Source organism: Geotrypetes seraphini, chromosome 2, assembly GCF_902459505.1.
Source record: "Geotrypetes seraphini chromosome 2, aGeoSer1.1, whole genome shotgun sequence".
Classification (NCBI taxonomy): Eukaryota; Metazoa; Chordata; class Amphibia; order Gymnophiona; family Dermophiidae; genus Geotrypetes; species Geotrypetes seraphini.
The window spans coordinates 264573825-264593163 of NC_047085.1; positions in this window are offsets into that span (position 1 = coordinate 264573825).

Sequence of the window (19339 nt, forward strand, 5' to 3'; positions counted from 1 at the left end):
TCCACCAGATTTGTGCCACCTTTCCCACTTCATTCCCCTAGCCTTCTCATGGACCTTGTATCTTTTCTAACTTTTGTGAAATCATGGAGGACATTGCCAATGTTCTCAACTCCTCTATATTTTCATAGAACATAAGAGTTGCCACGCTGGGAAAGACTGAAGATCCATCAAGCCCAGTATCCTGTTTCTAACAGCAGTCAACCCAGTTCACAAGTACCTGGTAAGATCCCAAAGAGTAAAACAGATTTCATGCTGCTTATCCTAGGAATAAGCAGTGAATTTCTCCAAATCCATCTTAATAATGGCTTATGGACTTTTCTTTTAGGGATAATCCAAACCTTTTTTAAACTCTGCTAAGCTAACTGCTTTCACCACATTCTCCAGCGACAAATTCCAGAGTTTGATTACACATTGAGTGAAGAAATATTTTCTCCAGTTTAAATTAAATCTACTACTTTGTAGCTTCATTGCATGCCCCTCTAGTCCTAGTATTTTTGGGAAAAGAGTTAACAAGCAATTCACATCTACCCATTCCACTGCACTCAGTATTTTATAGATCTCTATCATATTTCCCTGAGCCATCTCTTCTCCAGGCTGAAGAGCCCTTGTTACTTTAGCCTTTCCTCATAAGGAAGTCATCCTATCCCTTTTATCATTTTTGTCACCCTTCTCTGTACCTTTTCTAATTCCACTATATCTTTTTTTTTTTTCAGATGCAGCAACACAGTAATTGAGATGCGGCCACCATAGAGCGATACAAAGGCATTATAATAGTTTCATCTTTGTTCTCCATTAGTTCCCTGATAATTCCTAACATTTTATTTGCTTTCTTAGCCGCTGCTCCACACTGAGCTGAAGGTTTAAATGTATCCTCAATGATGGCACCTAAATTAATTTCCTGAGCGGTTACTCCTAACATGGAACCCAGCATCACATAGCTATAGTTTGGGTTCCTCTTTTCCACATGCATCACACTGCATTTGCTTACATTAAACGTCATCTGCCATTTTTTTAAATTTTTTTTTATTAATCTTTATTCATTTTTAAAACTCACAATAAGTGTAACAATACTTTTACATCACTTAATATATCATTAAATTCTAACTCGCATCAAATATCCCCCCTCCCTTATACCCAACAATTATTCATAAGCAAAAGAAATCATAAAATATTCCCCCCCCCCGGACATGTATGAACAAAAGGGAAAAAGTTAATATGTATTCTATGCAGTAATTTCAAACGCATGCGCAGATCATCTACAGCAGTGGTTCCCAAACCTGTCCTGGGGGACCCCCAGCCAGTATTTTGTTAATGGCTCCCAAATAACCTGAAATTTCTTAAAATTTCCCTGCTGCATGGCAATTAGCATTTCCATTTTAAATTTGACACAAAGAGTTCCACCAAAAGCTATAATTCAGCCTGTCCCAATTTTTCCAGTTATTCGTAATCTGTTGTATGGCAATTCCTGTTATAATGAGTAGAAGCTTATTATTATTAGAGCAGGGGTGCCCAACGCGTCGATCGCGATCGACCAGTAGCTCAGGAAGGCAACTCGAGTCGATCGCACTCGTGTTGCCGTCCTGATCTACGGGCCGATCAGTCTTCCTCTCCAGTGTTCTCCCTAGGGCCTTTTAGCTGGGCGGTCCGCCCAGCTGTCATCTGCTGCTGCTGAACATTAAAAAAAAACAACCAAAAAACTGGCTTGGAGATTTCAGCCCCTAGCGAACTTATGCTCCGGGCTCTAACGTGTGCTTGCCAGCTTCTCTTCTCTTCCCTCCGAAACCGGAAGATATGTCCGGGGGGGGGGGGAAGGGAAGCCGGCACGCACATGTTGAAAGCCCTGAAGCAAGCGTTCGCTATGGGCTAATGCGGGAGACAGGTTAGTGAAGCATTTGTTCTTGCTCCTGCCGGGTCCTGCCTACTTTCTGTTTCTGCGAAGGCAGGACCCGGCAGCATTTCCCCCAATAGGTTGATCACGATCTTGGGCTGATCAGCCTTCCTCTTCCCGACGGCAGAATTGACGTCGGGGAGAGGAATGCTGGTTGGCCGAAGCAGGGAGAGCTTGGGGCCTGTTATTGGTGGTGTTTGGGTCCTGGTCCCCGATGGTAATGGCAGTGGCAGTGGCTTGGGGGAGGACAGGGAGAAAGAAAGAAAAAGGGCAGGCAGGGATACAGAAGGAAAGAAGAGAAACAGAAAAAAATGAAAGAGAGGCAGAGAGAAAGAAAGGGCAGGGAAGAGGAAGGAAAAGTTGGGGGGAAGGAATGAGGTCTGGAGGAGAGGAAGCATACAAGCTAAAAGAAGGGAAGAAAGACTGTATGCACAGTCAGAAGAAGAAAGTGCAACCAGAGACTCATGAAATCACCAGACAAGGTAGGGAAATGATTTTATTTTAAATTTAGTGATCAAAATGTGTCTGAATTTATATCTGCTGTCTATATTTTACACTAAGGTCCCCTTTTACTAAACCGCAATAGAGGTTTTTAGCACATGGGGAAGACAAAGGGGTGAAGAAGGACGCTGAAAGGCCATGGGGAAGACAGGGGGGGAAGGACACTGAAAGCATTTGTGGAAGACAGAAGGGGGAGAAGGACGCTGACAGGACATGGGGAAGACGGGGGGAGAAGGACGCTGAAAGCACATGGGGAAGACAAAGGGGTGAAGAAGGACGCTGAAAGACCATGGGGAAGACGGGGTGGGGGGGAAGGACACTGAAAGCATTTGTAGAAGACAGAAGGGGGAGAAGGACGCTGACAGGACATGGGGAAGACGGGGGGGAAGAAGGACGCTGAAAGCACATGGGGAAGACAAAGGGGTGGAGAAGGACGCTGAAAGGACATGGGGAAGATGGGGGGTGGGGTGGAGAAGGATGCTGAAAGGCCATGGGGAAGACGGGGGGGGTGGAGAAGGATGCTGAAAGGCCATGGGGAAGACAGAGGGGGGAGAAGGACGCTGACAGGACATGGGGAAGATGGGGGGGAGAAGGACGCTGAAAGGAAATGGGGAAGAGAGAGTGAGGAGAAGACGCTGGCAGGGAAGAAGACAGAGATGCCAGACTATGGGGGGAGCGGAGGGAAGAAGATGGGTGCCAGACCAATTTGGAAGGGGGGAGAAAGGGAGAGGCACAGTAACAGAGCAAATGGAAGACGCAGAAGGAAGAGAGACAGTGGATGGAAGGAACTGAATGAGAACATGAGGAAAGCAGAAACCAGGCAACAAAGGTAGGAAAAGAATTCAATTTCTTTTTTTCTTTTTTTTTTGCTTCTGGATAAAGTAGTATATTAGTTGTGTTGATAAAAATTTATAAACAAAAGAGGCTCTGGTAGAAACCCGTTTACAAAGTGTGTATTCTTCCCAATTAATATTTCCAAATTAATAAAGTCTTTTTGCTTATTTGTAAATGGGTTTCTACCAGAGCCTTTAATTCAGTAGCATAATTAAATGAAATAACTATTTCTGAAGTTTATAGGGACGAGCGGGGATGGAGGGGATTCCTCACGGGGACGGGCGGGGACGGAGGACATTCCTCGCGGGGACGGGTGAGGACGGAGGGATTCCTCATGGGGACGGGTGGGATTCCTCACGGGGACGGGTGGGGACGGGTGAGACTTTGGCGGGGCGGGTGGGATTTCTGTCCCCGCGCAATTAAGATATGCGGCGCGGCGGGAGGCAAGTGTGCCGGTGTCTGCTTTGCAGATCAGCTGGCAACAGAGCCGGACTGGCCATTGGGAGGACCGGGCATTGTCCCGGTGGGCCGCGGCCCATCCTCCTGTGCTGGCTGCAGTCCTGTGAGTGGATGTTTAGCCTGCCTGTCTTCCCCTTAGTATCCTATGAGCCAAGCAGTGTGTGAGGGGGAAGTGGGGGGAGGAAGAGAAGCTTCACACTGAGTCTGTCACAGGAACTCAGTGAGGCTGTAGTGTGACTCCACATGTGACATCTGTAATCAGGAACAGTTCCTAGTGCTCCCATGCTAGAGAGGTGAGGATATGGGGGGAAGTTAATGTGTCTAATAATGTGCTCCTCTGTAAAAACCTCTGTATCTTCCATGGGGGACATGCTAAATTCGAGGAAATAAAAAAGCTGCTTATGATGATTGCATAGAGAAGTAAGCTGAGAGGAGAGCTGGGCTTTCTGTGAACAACCAACACACTAATCCTCTGCGCTGTACCTTATGGAAAACTCAATATAGCAAAAAACAGTAAAGTGTATATGTGGCCCTTCACAGTGCTTTTGTAAACATCATAATAAAATAACAAAGGCTCCAATAATGAAAAATAAAAGTCCTTTTCCCATACACTCAGGTTGCACAAGTCCGGTTTTCACCCGGACAGTATATTTTTTGACCAAAACGGATGTCTACAATTAGTAAAATTCCCCAATCACATATTTTTTTATGGGGACGGATTTGTATAAAGTACTTCATTAGATTTTTTTTATTATACAAATTTTATCTTTTTGTAGACTTGAAGTCTTGAACAAAGAAAATGAGTACAGCAAAAAAAGCAAAAACAGATAGTGGAAGACCATTCCAAGAGGCCTGGACAGAGTACATATGGAGTGATTGAATGCAGTGGGAAAGCATTGTGTATTATGTGTAATGAAAGTGTTGTGTCTCGCACATCAAGTGTCAAACGTCACTTTAATCCAACCATAACAGTGTTGCTGAACTTGGTTTAGCTCAAAGAAAAGAGTTCCTTGTAGGAAAATTAAAGAAATATCACTCCTAGTCTCTTAGTTTTAGCAACTATCTTTCAAAAACTAATCATCTTACAGTTGCCAGCTTTCAAATTTCACTGTGCATGGCAAAACATGGTAAGCCCCTCTCTGATGGAGATTTTATTAAAAAGGCAATTTTGGCTGAGAGTAATTCACTCTTCCATGATTTCCAAAACAAGGATAAAATTGTGCAGTGCATCTCTGAGATGCCGCTAAGCAGAAATACTGCAAAAGATAGGGTTCTGCGAATGGCTGCTGATGTTAGTCAACAGCTTACTTGCGACTTACAAAAAGCACCCTTCTACTCCATATGCTTGGATGAAAGTACAGATATTACTAACCATGCAAGACTAGCGCTCATTTTGCGTTATGCTACTGGTGACATCATGAGAGAAGAGCTGGTAAAACTGCTGTCTTTGCCTGGAAGAACACAAGGGATAGATATCCACAATGCTGTGATGGAGGCTTTTTCATCACTAGACATAAGTCCAGAAAAAGTAGTTTCAGTTACTAGCGATGGAGCACCTAGCATCAGGATTCATTCATTTCTTTGCTAAGGAACCAAAACATCCACTGATTCAATTTCACTGCATAATACATCAAGAGGCTCTCTGCGCCAAAGACAGCAGCAAAAAACTTGACGATGTCCTCAAAGATGTAACAAAAATGGTGAACTTCATCATGGCGCGTGCTCTTAATTTTCAACAATTTCAAGCCCTTCTTGATGAGGTTCAGGCACAATATAACACTTTACTGATGTACAATAATGTCCGGTGGCTGAGCAGAGGACGAGTGTTAGAGAGATTTGTGGCCTGCTTGGAAGAAGTTAGGCTATTTATGAACGAAAAGGGGGAAGACTATCCTCAACTCACCAACATGGCCTGGCTTACCAACCTCATGTTCTTTACAGATTTTACTTACCACTTTAATGTACTAAACAAAAAATTACAAGGCATAGGAAAAACAGCAGAAAGCATGTTTAGTGACATCAAAGCTTTTGAGAGAAAATTGCATGTTTTTGAAAAAGACCTTGAGAGTGGACAGCTAAAATATTTTCCCAACCTAAAAATACATTTGGATAATTCTACAACATTTGTGGACAGTCATAAAAAACACCAGGAAATCCACAAAGCATATTCCACCATTGTAGCCGAAGCAAAGGAGAATTTTAGTAAAAGATTTTCTCAGTTCCGTAAGATGGAGACAACCCTTTCATTTATAACTTCCCCAGAAAAGTCCACATTTGAAGATCTTGATCTTTCCTGCTTACAGTGGTTGGATATTCAAAATTTGGAAATGGAGCTACTGGAATTTCAAGAAAGCTCTATCTGGAAAAGTAAATTCAATGACCTGCGTGCGGCTCTTGAACGTATTGAGTGTGAAAGGATGACAAATGAAATCACTGCTAGCAGTTCTGAAAATGAAATCCTAAAAGCGTGGAATTCTCTGCCAGACAATTTTAAGTCCATGAAAGCACTTGGGATTGCTCTTCTTACTTTGTTTGGGTCATCCTATGCTTGTGAGCAGCTGTTTTCGGCTTTGAATCATATAAAATCTGATGCTAGAAACAGATTAACGGATGACATGAGTGCTGCATGTGTTGCTCTGAAATTAACGCACTATGAGCCAAGGATTGACAAGTTATCAGCATGCATGCAACAACAAAAATCACATTAATTTTTTTCAGAGCATGCCCAATGCATATGTTTACATGAAGCAGTGTTTTCAGTTTGCAGTTAAGACACTTTCTAAGTTATTTAAATATTATTTAAAGATGTTATTTAAAAAAGGGACTTTACATGGCCCTGTTGTATTCCAATCTGGAATTTCCAATAAAAACGGTTGGTTTAATTGAAAGCTCTTTTGTTTTCTTTACATCATATTATTAGAAATGTAATGATTTAACTATTTTCTAATTTGATTGTAAATTTTACAAAAAAACATGTATAGACTCTTTGGGAATGCACACCGAGTCTTGACATAGTTAACAGTTTTAAGAAGTTTATCTTTTTTTTTACTCAGGATACATTTGACATGTTATGTGAATAATACATTTAAAATATATTGTGTAACTGAATCAAATTCTTCCTAAATTCATTAAATTGAATGAAATCATTAAAACATTATAAATTGCCAATAAATTGAAATGAAAACCAAAGGATTGTGAATCAAATTGATTCTATGACAATACAAAGATTCCAACCTTTAAAAATGATGTTACATAGTTCAGGCAACTTTATAAAGAGTTTTTAGATACTAAAATCTTGTTATTAAGGTTTAATTGACGTGCTGGCACTTTGAGGAAATTCTTTGGTTTTGTGCGGCAGTTTGGGCACTCGGGCTCAAAAAGGTTAGCCATCACTTTGATAGTGCTTAGAGTCATCTGCTTTGACTTCTTTGAAAAACCCTGGAATAGGAATGATGACTAACATTTTCTATGCATACAGTGTGCTTTGTGTTTTTTTTAAATTTTATTGTTGGTAGATCATTTTGACTTGGTCATTTAAAAAGTAGCTCGCAAGCCCAAAAAGTGTGGGCACCCCTGTATTAGAGGATATTTGCCATTTTAATGCCTGGTCTCCCAGTCTTGCAAGGCCCTCCTGCAATTTTTCACAATCCTCGTAATTTAATAACTTTGATCAACTTTGTCATCAGCTAATTTAATTATCTCACTAATTATTCCCATCTCTAGATCATTGATAAATATGTTAAAAAGTAGTGGTCCCAGCACAGACCCCTTGGGAACTCCACTATTTCATCTTCTCCATTGAGAATATTGACCATAACCCTACTCTCTGTTTTCTATCTTGGAACCAATTCTTAATCCATAATAGGACATTACTTCTGGAGGCCGCATTACCGTAAGGATGTGCTGAGACTGGAGTCGGTCCACAGAATGGCCACCCGGATGGTCTCAGGACTCAAGGATCTCCCGTACGAGAAACGGCTGGATAAGTTGCAGCTGTACTCACTCGAGGAACACAGAGAGAGGGGAAGAAGATATCTTCTTTTTCAAGGGTCCCGCGGCAACAAGGGGGCATCCGTGGAAAATCAGGGGCGGGAAACTGCACGGGGACATCAGGAAATTCTTTTTCACTGAAAGGGTGGTTGATCGCTGGAATAGTCTTCCACTTCAGGTTAGCAGCGTGCCTGATTTTAAGACCAAATGGGATAGACACGTGGGATCTATTCACAGAGAAAGGTAGGGGAGGGTCATTGGGGTGGGCAGACTAGATGGGCCGTGGCCCTTATCTGCCGTCTATTTCTATGTTTCCTTCACCCATAACTTTCTAATTTCCATAGAAGTATTTCATGAGGTACTTTGTCAAATGCCTTTTGAAAATCCAGATACATATTATTCACATGTTTATTTACCCCTTCAAAGAAATATAGGGCTCCTTTTACAAAGGTGCGTTAGGGCCTTAATGCGCGGGATAGCGCACGCTAAAATGCCTTGGATAGCCGCTACTGCCTCCTCTTGAGCAGGCGGTAGTTTTTTGGGTAGCGCGCGCTAATCCGGTGCGTGCATTAAAAATGCTAGTGCACCTTTGTTAAAGGAGCCCATAGTAGATTGGTGAGGCAAGATTTCCCTTGACTAAATCCACGTTGGCTTTGTCTCATTAATCCATGCTTATGTACATGATCTGTAATTTTGTTCTTTATAATAGTCTTGCTATGATCACATCACTCCTCGAAATCTTCCAGTGAACCCCAATTGGTTTGCCAATTATCATTCACTTCCTTTCCCCTTTCATATAGGAACTTCTCAAATGTGTCTCTAGTTTATTGCATCTCAAGCCAATGTCAGTCCATTTCAATCTAACTTCTGTTTGCTACCTTCTACAGAGTCGGCCTCTATTACAGTATCTGGTAATGTCTTCGTGAAAAAGTCCAGGAATCACTATTTCACTCACATCTTCCGTGATGTTCAACACTGTGATCACGTCTACTTCTTAACACTGTTGTCACTTAGATTTTAGGATTTTATTCTGTTTTAGTTGTTCTCTTACCTCTCCAAACTTTTACTGTAATCTCTGGTGGATTCTCCTACAGCATTATGGGCTAGATTCACTAAGCAAACCGATCGTGTACCGATCAGTTTGCAAGCCCTTTTGCAACCCAATTTCCCTCCGACCCGATACACTAACCTGTGCCCCAATCATCCACCGATCTGCACATGCAAATAAGGGGAATCAGCATGCAAAGCAGGAAGGCTGCGATTCACTACATTTTCCAACTGGCTGGCCAATCAAAAAACAAGCGACTGATGAGGACCAGTCACTTGTGTTAAAACCCTGTTCTCTGTCCCGATTCTCCTGCTCTCAGCCCCAACTCTCCTGCTCTTCCCCGCAGTGCAAGCCCGTGGTTTTAACCCACAGGCTTAAAGCGGGTTAAAACCATGGGCTTGCAAAAAACAAAAACAACCCCCCCCAGCTAAAACGAACACCAAACGCATGCGCAGATCATCTACAGGGGAAAGCAGATGGTCTGCGCATGCGTCAGGATCACACACTAGCGATCCGTGTCGGCGGATGGGGGCGTTCCTCTGATTGCCCCCATTAGAATATTACTGGTTGAAGAATCCATCGGACCTGCCTGGATCGAACACAGATCGGTCACGATCGGGCAGGTTAGTGAATCTAGTCCAGGGGTAGGCAATTCCGGTCCGCGAGAGCTGGAGCCAGGTCAGGTTTTCAGGATATCCATAATAAATATGCATGAGATAGATTTGCATCTCAAGGAGGCAGTGCATGCAATCCCATCTCATACATATTCATTGTGGATATCCTGAAAACCTGACCTGGCTCCGGCTCTCGAGGACCGGAATTGCCTACCCCTGATCTAGCCCAATGTCTTTATTAGTTGGTAAGTCTCAGGACTCTGTTCTGAGCCCTGTTTTCTTCTTTCATTACTCTCATTCCCTTGGTGCTCTGATCTCCTCACATTGTAACCTGTTTAGGATAGAGGTGGGCTATGAACAAGAAAAATAGGTAACATCTTTATGATGACTCCCAGATCCATCTTGCTGCACCAGGAATCTCACCAAGAGTTTTATCCCAAATATAAGTTTGCTGCCTGGATATCACTCTGCCACCTAACAGTTAACATAAGGACATAAGAGGTACCATGCTGAGAAAGACCAGTGGTCTGTTTGAGCCCAGCAACCTGTCTCTGGAAATGTCTAATCTTAGTCACTTGGAAGATCCTAATATTGCTCATTCCCTGAAGTAGAAACACCTGAATCTCTCTGGATAATCCATTGTTTTTGGAAATGTTCTCCAGAAACTTGTCCAAACCTTTTTTTCTTCTTCTTAACTCAGCTACATTATAACCTTGATCATATTGTATGGCAACAAATTCCATAACTTAATGGCCACAATAGAACTCAGATTTCCTCCCAAACCCGCTCACTCACCTTCTCCATTTTTCTGTCTTTGTTGCTAGACCTGTTGGTTCTCAGTCCCCATGGACCATATCTTTAGGGTCATCTTTGACTCCTTTCTATCCACTGTATATATATATATATAATATAATGAGGTAAATTTTGAGCAGGGAAATATCTATATAATTTTATATAGATAAGATATCTACATAAAGTTATATATACAGTATGTGACCTGCTGAGAAAAAAGGTACCAAACTTAGGATATGTGATTTACCAAAAAGGGGGGGGTGTTCAGTTTATATTAGAGTCTCCCTCTCCCTGGGCCTACCTTAAATCTGGTGGTCCAGTGGTGAGCCGAACTGGGATGAGAACGATCCATCCCTCCCCCATGATAAGGTGTTGAGTTCTGTCCCAACTGGCCAGCTGTGCAACCCCCTGCTTCATCTCCACCTCATGGAACCAACATGTGTTTGGCAAGGGGGAAGGGATACGGACCTGACATCTGGCCTTGGGGGAGGGAAAGATCACTCTTGTTCCGGTTCACTACTGGACCACCAGGGCTTAAGGTAGGCTTGGGGAGAGGCCGATGGTAGGTCCAGGTGGGAGCAGGTAGGTGCAGAAGCGGCTGGAACTTGAATATAAACCCTCAGTTTATATTCAAGTTAACATTTTTCCCTAAAAAATGGGGGGAGGTTATATTCGGATGAGTTTATATTCGAATATACAGTATATGATATTTATACCACAAGATAGTAAGATATCAAATGCATAATCCTGCTGAATTTCAGCCTCCGGTTTGGACTAATTACATCTTTAAAAAATGAGAAAGATTTATCAATAAAAAAGTAATTAACCCCGGAAATCACACACTCCACTTTAGGTAGCAGCAGTATTTAAGCTGTGTGGAACTTGAAAAACATCAAAGTTGTGAAAGTAATTGCATAGTCTATTGTACTTAACCTATATAACGTAGTACACAAAACTTTCAAAAGTAAAATTTGCCCCTCCAAACTTCTATAGGCTTTATCTCTATAATTTATAACTCCACTTTGGAGAGGGAGAGGGAGGCAGAGAGAGAGAGGGAAGGAGAGGGAAAGGGGGAGGAAGGGAGAGGGAGAGGGAAAGGGGGAGAGAGGGAGAGGGAGAGAGGGAGAGAGAGAGATATTCCTGTCATCTGCTAATTCTCCTTCAAGTGGCTGCTATCATTTGTCTTTTCTACTCTCTCCTGTCATTTCCCTCAGTATACCTGCCTCAGACATAATGATCATTTCTTTTTAGCTCTTTTCTGCCTTTCTTACCTTTCTCCTCTTTTTCACTTTTCAGCTACTAAATGATGACAGATAAAGACCAGCATGGCCCATCCAGTCTAGCCAGAAGAACATAAAAAGATAAGAACAGCCTTACTGGGTCAGAGCAAGTAGTCCATTCTCATGGTGGCCAATCCAGGTCCCTAATACCTGGTCAAAACCCAAGGAGTAGTAACATCCCATGCTACCAATTCAGGGCAAGCAGAGGCTTCCCCCATGTCTTAATAACAGACTATGGTGGCCAGGGTTGAACCTGTGACTTTCCTTATGGGTTATCCTCCCTTTCTCTTTAGAGTTGCAATGGACACCCAGAGCAATCTAGCTCCTTCTATGAATCTTTTATTTTTCTTTAAAGTCTGAAAGTTTTTTAAATTTACTGTAAGTGGAAAAGCTTTTTCTCCATCTTTATGCCATAGAATGAAAGGGGTGGAATTAGGGTAGGGATTACAACAAATACATTTTTGTAATTTCTCAAACTACACGTTGTTTTAGTCGCGAAGAAAAAAAAACAAAAAACAACTAGGGGCAAAGTGTCTGTGGTAGTTTTTTTGTAGGCAATTTTCAAAGGGGCGCTTGTGACTGTGTTGTTGAACTTATACATTGTGGTTCATCTGATTTTCTTTGTCTCACCACTTTTCGACGGGATCTGTGATTTTTTTATCCCTGGATTGTTTTATCCCCTGACGCAGCCCAGAAGTGGGCAAAACATGGCCATGTTGGGATATTTTAATACAATTCACCCATATGTTTTTATCCTTGTGATCCATTTTCTTGTCTCTTTCATTTCAGACAGTGTCAGTATTGCCCTCGAAATGTATCAATAGTAGTCCAATAAAAAGGGTTTGCCTTATATTGTTTTGATTGTTGAGCTTTATTTCTGTGCAGTCCTAGAAGAAAGCAGTGTGACCTTTTGCTAATAAGTTATGCATTCCTGGAAGGGGAAGGCCATATCTGTACTGCTACTTCCCTGGGATCCTGTATCTTTATGCCAATTTCTAAGCAGCAGGCAAAAAGTTTCTGTGTTCTTTGAGTTTGAGTCTCCAAGAGGTCAGAGTTTCTGTATCCCACTGCCAATCCCCCGAGTTATCGCTTCCTTTGTGCTATGAAATCTGAAAAGTTCTTTACAGGCCTCTAACTTTTTTTTCCCCATGCTACTGGCATCCTATGAACTGGCCTGGTTCTGCAATGTCATCCAAGTTGCACCTCAGCCTAGCATCTTGAATGATCATCTGTGCTGATTTCGCTCTTCCCAACCCACACCTTAAAAGAAATATGTTTTGGACCCAAGGGAAACCTTTAAGGTTCTAAGCGGTAGACAAAAAGTTGAATAAAATATGCTGTGATCATACCGTGGTCCCTTCACCATTCTCCAGTCACTCAGCAGTAAATGGGAGAGACAAAGGTTCCTATTGTGGCAGAAAGAGAGAGGAAGGGAGGGTGGAAGGGGGATATTACTAAATGCCCAGGAGCCATGTTTGTAACAAGAGATGTGTTCAGAGAAATCTGAAAAACAGCTCTGCATTCCAGCCCTCAGAAAATTAACCATTTCAGTCTTTTCTCATAACAAGAGATGATATGTTTATTAAATTGAGATGCCAACAACACTGGTAAGAATCAAGTATAGTGCCAGCTTCCCTCACACACACTTCTTCTAGAACAATCCAATCACGTCCATATGGGAGGGGAACAGTTTTTGCACAAGATTCACAGGTGCATGGATGTTTAGCGGGGTTTTTCCCCATGTACCTTCGAGCTACTTTTCAAAAGGAAAGGATCTGCATAGCTTCCTTTTCAAAATTTACTAGGAGACGCAAGGTACTTAGCACCTGCAAGATCTGCAATGTTGGCTGCACAGTTGAATATTTGCATATCAATTCTACATAGGTATTTTCCATTCCCCAGCTTCCACTTCCAGGATGACCCATTTTTATTTTAGCTAAATCCACACACTTGTTATTTAAAAAAAATTCCAGGCCACTGGAAAGGGATAATTATAGACATATAGGGCTAGATTCACTAAGCAAACCGATTGTGTACCGATCGCTTTGTGACCCCTTTGCGACCCAATTTCCCTCCAACTCAATTCACTAACCTCTGTCCCAATCATCCTCTGATCCGCGCATGCAAATGAGGGGGAACGGCATTGAAATTACGGTAGGCAGTGATTCACAAACCAAAACCCTGCAACACCGACTAGGCTGGCCGATTACAAACAAGCAACTGCTGGGGACCAGTCATTCACAGCTTTCCGACTGCCATCTCCTGCTCTGCCTGCTGTCTTTCCAGCTCTCTGCCCTTGAATCTCCTGCTCTATCTGCCCGACTCTCTGCCGCAATTTTCTCTTGCCGCCCTGCTCTGCCCTGAATCTGCTCTCCTGCTCCCGACTCTGCTCCCGAATCTGCTCTCCTGCCGCCCCGACTGGCCGCCCTGCACTGACCCCGAATCTCTCCTACCACCCCAACTCTCCTGCCCTTCCCCGCACTATGAGCCCGTGGTTTTAACCCGCAGGTTTAAAGCGGGTTAAAACCATGGGCTCGCGAAGAGTAAAAACAAAAAAATAAAAGTTAAAAAAAAGGTCGCTGCTCTTAAGCATGCACAGACCATTTACAGCAATCCTGACAGTCCCCCGGACATGGATCAGATCCCTCACGGATAGGATCCAATCCGTGCCCTTTGTGAATCTAGCCCACTGGATTCTGTAGAGGTTATCCAAGGCTAGGTGTGGATCACAGATCTTTGTATAAACTAATTAGCTATTTAGATAACAATCGATTATTGGTGTTAACAAGCACTTAATTGTCAGTAACAGATCAGCCCTACACCCTATTCAATAGCATGCAACTCCAAAGGGATGTGGCCATGGGTGACCCAGGAGTATTTCCAGAAATTAGGCAGAATAATATAAAATACCTATATTTGCGCATCTAACTGCCACCAGCAGTGGCATAGTATGGGGGGAATGGTCCACCTCAAGTGCTGTCTTGGTGGGAACACCGGCACCCATCCTCTCCACCCCCCACTCCTTCCCTACCCCACTACTGCACGTGCATGCCTCTTCCCTTCCCTCGTACCTTTTTAATGTTCATGGCTTGAGCAGCAACCCCAATCTGAAGCTCGCGCCAGCATCAGCTCTTTCTCTGACATCACTTCCTGGACCTGCACCTAGGAAGTGACATCGGAGGAAGAGCTGGAGATGGCGCAAGCAGCAGGTTGAGAGTTGCTGCTCACACCACGAATGTTAAAAGAGGTACGGGGAAGGGGAAGGGTGCATGTGTGAGGCAGGAAGGGGTGGGGTGGAGAAGAGGGCGGGGAGGGGCACCATCACCCCAGGCACTTCTCACCCTCACCATGCCACTGGCTATCAGTTGAGTGCAAGCATTTACACCAACCTTTGGCAGGCATAAATGCTTGCGCTCAAAGTTAGATCCAAGGGGCTGATTCTATAAAGATGCCTAAAGTTAGGCGCCTCTTAGGCACCTAATTTAATTGACAAATACCCTTAATAGGCTCAATAATTGCTAAAACAAAATTATTTGGTGATAGGCGCCTATCTGATCCTATAAAAGATAGGCACCGTTTGCATGGCGCTTAATGGCGCCCAACACCTAAGTGAGCATTTCTATGGGTGAAGTGTGACTTAGGCAAGCTAAGCGTGATTCTCCAAAAACTTAGGCGCTTGAAATGTAGGCGCTTAAAACCCTCGCTTACATTCTAGACGCATAAGATTTTACATAGACGCCGCTAGCCGCGATTCTGTAAACAGCGCCTAAGTGTGATTGACACGTGGCCAGTGCTATATTATTTAGGCGCTGGCCGATTATGTGCTGTTTATAGATCAGCCCCAAAATGCATTCAATGCTAGAATTTTGTAAAGATCGTTCCACACAGAGCACCCTTTGCAGAATGTTAACTTAGTGTAGATCAGTGTTTCTCGAGCCACTTGTAGGAGGTACACAGCACTGCGAGGGTCTCCTGCCCTCCTTCCTCCTTAATGGCCACCACTCCAGCCGCTGAGGATCCCATTCCCTCCTTATTGCCTGCCCCCCCCCCCCGCCCAAACCTCTGCTGCCGCCAGGAATCCCATGTCCTCCTTCCTGCCTGCCCCCACCACCAAAGCTAACCCAGAAGGCTTCCTTCCAATGTCAGAGCTAATGTCAAAGGGAAGCCTTCTGGATCAGCGGGGCATCCCCGTTACCTCCTTCCAGGTGGGTTGTTCCTTCCTGCCTTCAGCAGCACTTGCAGCAGGGATATGTCAGCAGCTCTTTCACACTGTATGTGGCTGACCTGGAAGCCTTATCTCTGACATCAGAGGGAAGACTTGTGGGTCAGCCACGTGCAGCATGAGCCGCTGTTCGTGTGTCCCTGCAACAAGTCCTGCTGAAGACAGAAGGAGCAGCCCAGTTGGACAGACTTGAAGGAAGCGAGTGCGGCCCTGGAGCAAGCAAGTAAGGGAGTTAGGGGACATGATCTGGAACAAAGGGAGAAAGGAGGGGGGGGAATATCACATTGAGACATGGTAGGGGCATAATTTTGAGACAAAGGCTGGAAGGCATAGAGGGGGGCATGAACTCGCGAAACAGAAGGAAGGGAGGAGGCCTGAACATGGGACACAGAAGGGAGAGAGGAAGGGGGAACTAACTTGGGACATAAGAGAGAGGGAGGGAATAGAAAGGGAGAATTGTTGGATATGAGTGTGTGAGTGAGAGGGAAAGAGATGGTGCACATGAGGAAAGGAAGTAAGAGAAAAATTGGGCAGAGAGAGAAGAGTGAGGTAAAGATGCTTGAGGAAGAGAAGGATGAGAGTGAGAAATGTTGGATATGGTGATGGAGAGAGAACAGAGGGACAGATTGAAAGGGGTGCAAGGGGGAGGAATGTTGGACATAGTGATGGAGGGAGAGATGTGTTATGGTGCTGGAGAGGGGTGATAGAAGGAGAAATGGGCATGGGGCTGGTGGGCAGTGGTGAAAAATGCTGCACATGATCCAGGGAATGAGAGAGGGACCAAGGTTGAATGTGGCAATAGAGGTGGTGTGAGTGATGCATCCTAGATCTCTCTCTCTCTCCCATCATTCCTTTTGCAGCAAGGGAGGGAATGAGAAAAAGGCAGATGGACCGTGAGAGAGAGAGGGAGACGTTGCCAATAGTGGTGGAGGAGAGAGGAAGAAAAGTTAGACTCATGGAGGGACAGAGAGAGATGTTGGTTGGGGAAGGGAATGAGGTCCAGAGGAGAGGAAGCATGCAGGAGACAGAAAGAAAGAAATATTGGATGCACAGTCAGAAAGAAGTGCAACTAGAGACTCATGAAATCACCAGATAACAAAGGTAGGAAAAATGATTTTATTTTCAGTTTAGTGATTGAAATGTGTCAGTTTTGAGAATTTATATCTACTATCTATATTTTGCACTATATTTGTCTAGTTTTCTATAGTTGTTACTGAGATGACATTGCATATTTTAAAGTCATCTGCCTTGACCTCTTTGGAAAAAAAATGAATATAAATGATAATTAACATTTTCTCTGCATACAATGTGCTTAGTGTTTTTTTAAATTTTGTGGTTACATTATATATTAATAAGATTATATTATACTGTGTGTATATGAAAAATGAATGGAAGAAATTGCATTACAATTAGTACTATTTTATTATGGGGATGGGGTTGGGGGGAGCTTGGGTGGGGGCATTCAGTTGATATTTGTTAGACTTAGGGAGTACTTAGCTTGAAGAATATGAGAAACACTGGCATAGGTCATCCCAGTACCACTTATTGAATTTTCTCCTATATGGCCAAAATGATCTGTCTGAAAAAGGCTCTGAATCATCTAACTTATATCTCTAAGCAACAATATTCAGCTGGAGAAATCTCTAAGCAGTGCAAGGACTAGCTTTAAGGTGATTTTTTTTTTTAAAGATAAGTTTTTCTAAAGTCAACATGCCATTTTTCTTGAATAACTAAATGGTAGACTTGAAATAGGCATGGCCTCACTTGGGATGATTCTGTCCAGAACCATAGAAATGATGCTAAGATTTCATGCCATCACCTGACCTGCAGCAACTGGGATGTACAGTAATAATGTGACTGTGCGCTTGATTACTGTTGTTTTTGTCAAGAACACGTACTGCACATATCACATGCTTTATTAGCTTTCCAACTGTGACTAAAAATAAGCAAGACTATCATGTGAAATGATGCCTTCCCTCTTTCTCCTCCACCTGATCTAAACACCAAAGCAACCGCAGTATTCCTCTGGGCCTCCCTTTTTTGGTAACTTTCTGTCTCCATCTTCATCTTTCTATCTTTTATTTGACTGAAGAAAAAAACATGGAAATTCAGGTGTGATTGCAGATCAGTTCCGTGCTGGCCACACACCTCCTGTTTGCAGACACCAAATGCTCCTCTATCTTGAATCATTCCTTGTATTTTACTAATTCTGCCCAAGCTCTGTCTTTCTGTTTTTCTGCCCCTTCCTTGCATAGAGGCAGAAGAAAGCTTACCTACATTTTACAGGCTGCCTTGGTTCAGACCTCAGGGTATTGGAGGCTTTCCAATGGCTGATTCAGGGAAGGTAAAAGACAGAGGAAATGATGAGCATGAGAGATGCAGAATGGAGTTAAGAACATAAGAACATAAGCAGTGCCTCCGCCGGGTCAGACCATAGGTCCATCCCGCCCAGCAGTCTGCTCCCGCGGCGGCCCGAACAGGTCACAGCCTGTCTGAGTCACCAGAAGAGTTCAGGTTGTGCAAGAGAGCAGTCAGGAGTGGGAGAGCAAATTTAAAGAAAAACAGATCTAAGAGGGAGTAATTTTTTTATTCAATACAGAGTTAAGTAGTAGAATATGTTGCCTTAGGATGTGATCAAGGCTGATTCCACAGATGAGTGTAAGAAGGGTTTAGAAAAACTTCTGGAGAACAAGTCCACAGATAACTAGTGACCATTAGGCAGGGGCATTGCCATCTCTTGCTGCCAGGAATTTAGAGTGAATAGCAAAGAACGAATCTCCCCATATGATCTGTTGGGTGCTTTTTCCAAGCAATGCCATTTGAGCACATGCAAAGGCAAAAATGTTGGCCCCACCCAGTTTGGCATTTCTTGTGTTCTCATGCAATGGTGGCAAGAGCTGAGCTTGTAAGCAAATAAAGATGAGGATGAAATAAGCCTAACAAAAGAAGTGTTTTGAGATGGAAGCATTTATTTTTTATTTTTTTATTTTTTTAATTCTTTATTCATTTTCTAAATTACATTAAATGTATATATATATTCAATCACATTAACAATAAATATATCATTTAACATTCTATCATTTGTACAGTACATAAATTTTTTATCCCTCCCCCTTCCCACCCCTCCCTACCATATATTCCATAATCATATAAAAAACATATTAATAAAATATCCCTCACCCTACCCAAATTAATTGATACATTAAAGGGAAACATTTTCAACTAATCCTTACAAAATTTAGATGGAAGCATTTAGACCTAGAAACCACATTATTAAGGGGGGAAGTTATCAAGCTATGTTATGGCACTACCCACATTATTTGCCCCTTAATGTGTGTAAAAGAGCTCTAATGCTGGGTTTGGTGCACTAACGCAGAGTTAAGTAGGACACACCATGATATACAGAAATTTGATGCAAACCTGCATTATAGACATACCGCAGGTTGGTGCCTTTCATGATAAATCAAGATGTGGTAAAAGCCTGCTTTTTACCACACATTTATAGCTTCCCCTAAATCTTGCATTCTGATTCCAGCATCGTAATATTGTTAGACATATGAACTACAAATGCTTAAAAACTATTCACCTACCCACATCCCTTCACCCCTCCCCTAGTTTCCTATACAGTCCATTTTCGTTATCCACACATTCATGATATCCAAATTCACTTATCCGCGATTGCATTAATTGCAACCAATATTCTCCTTTAGT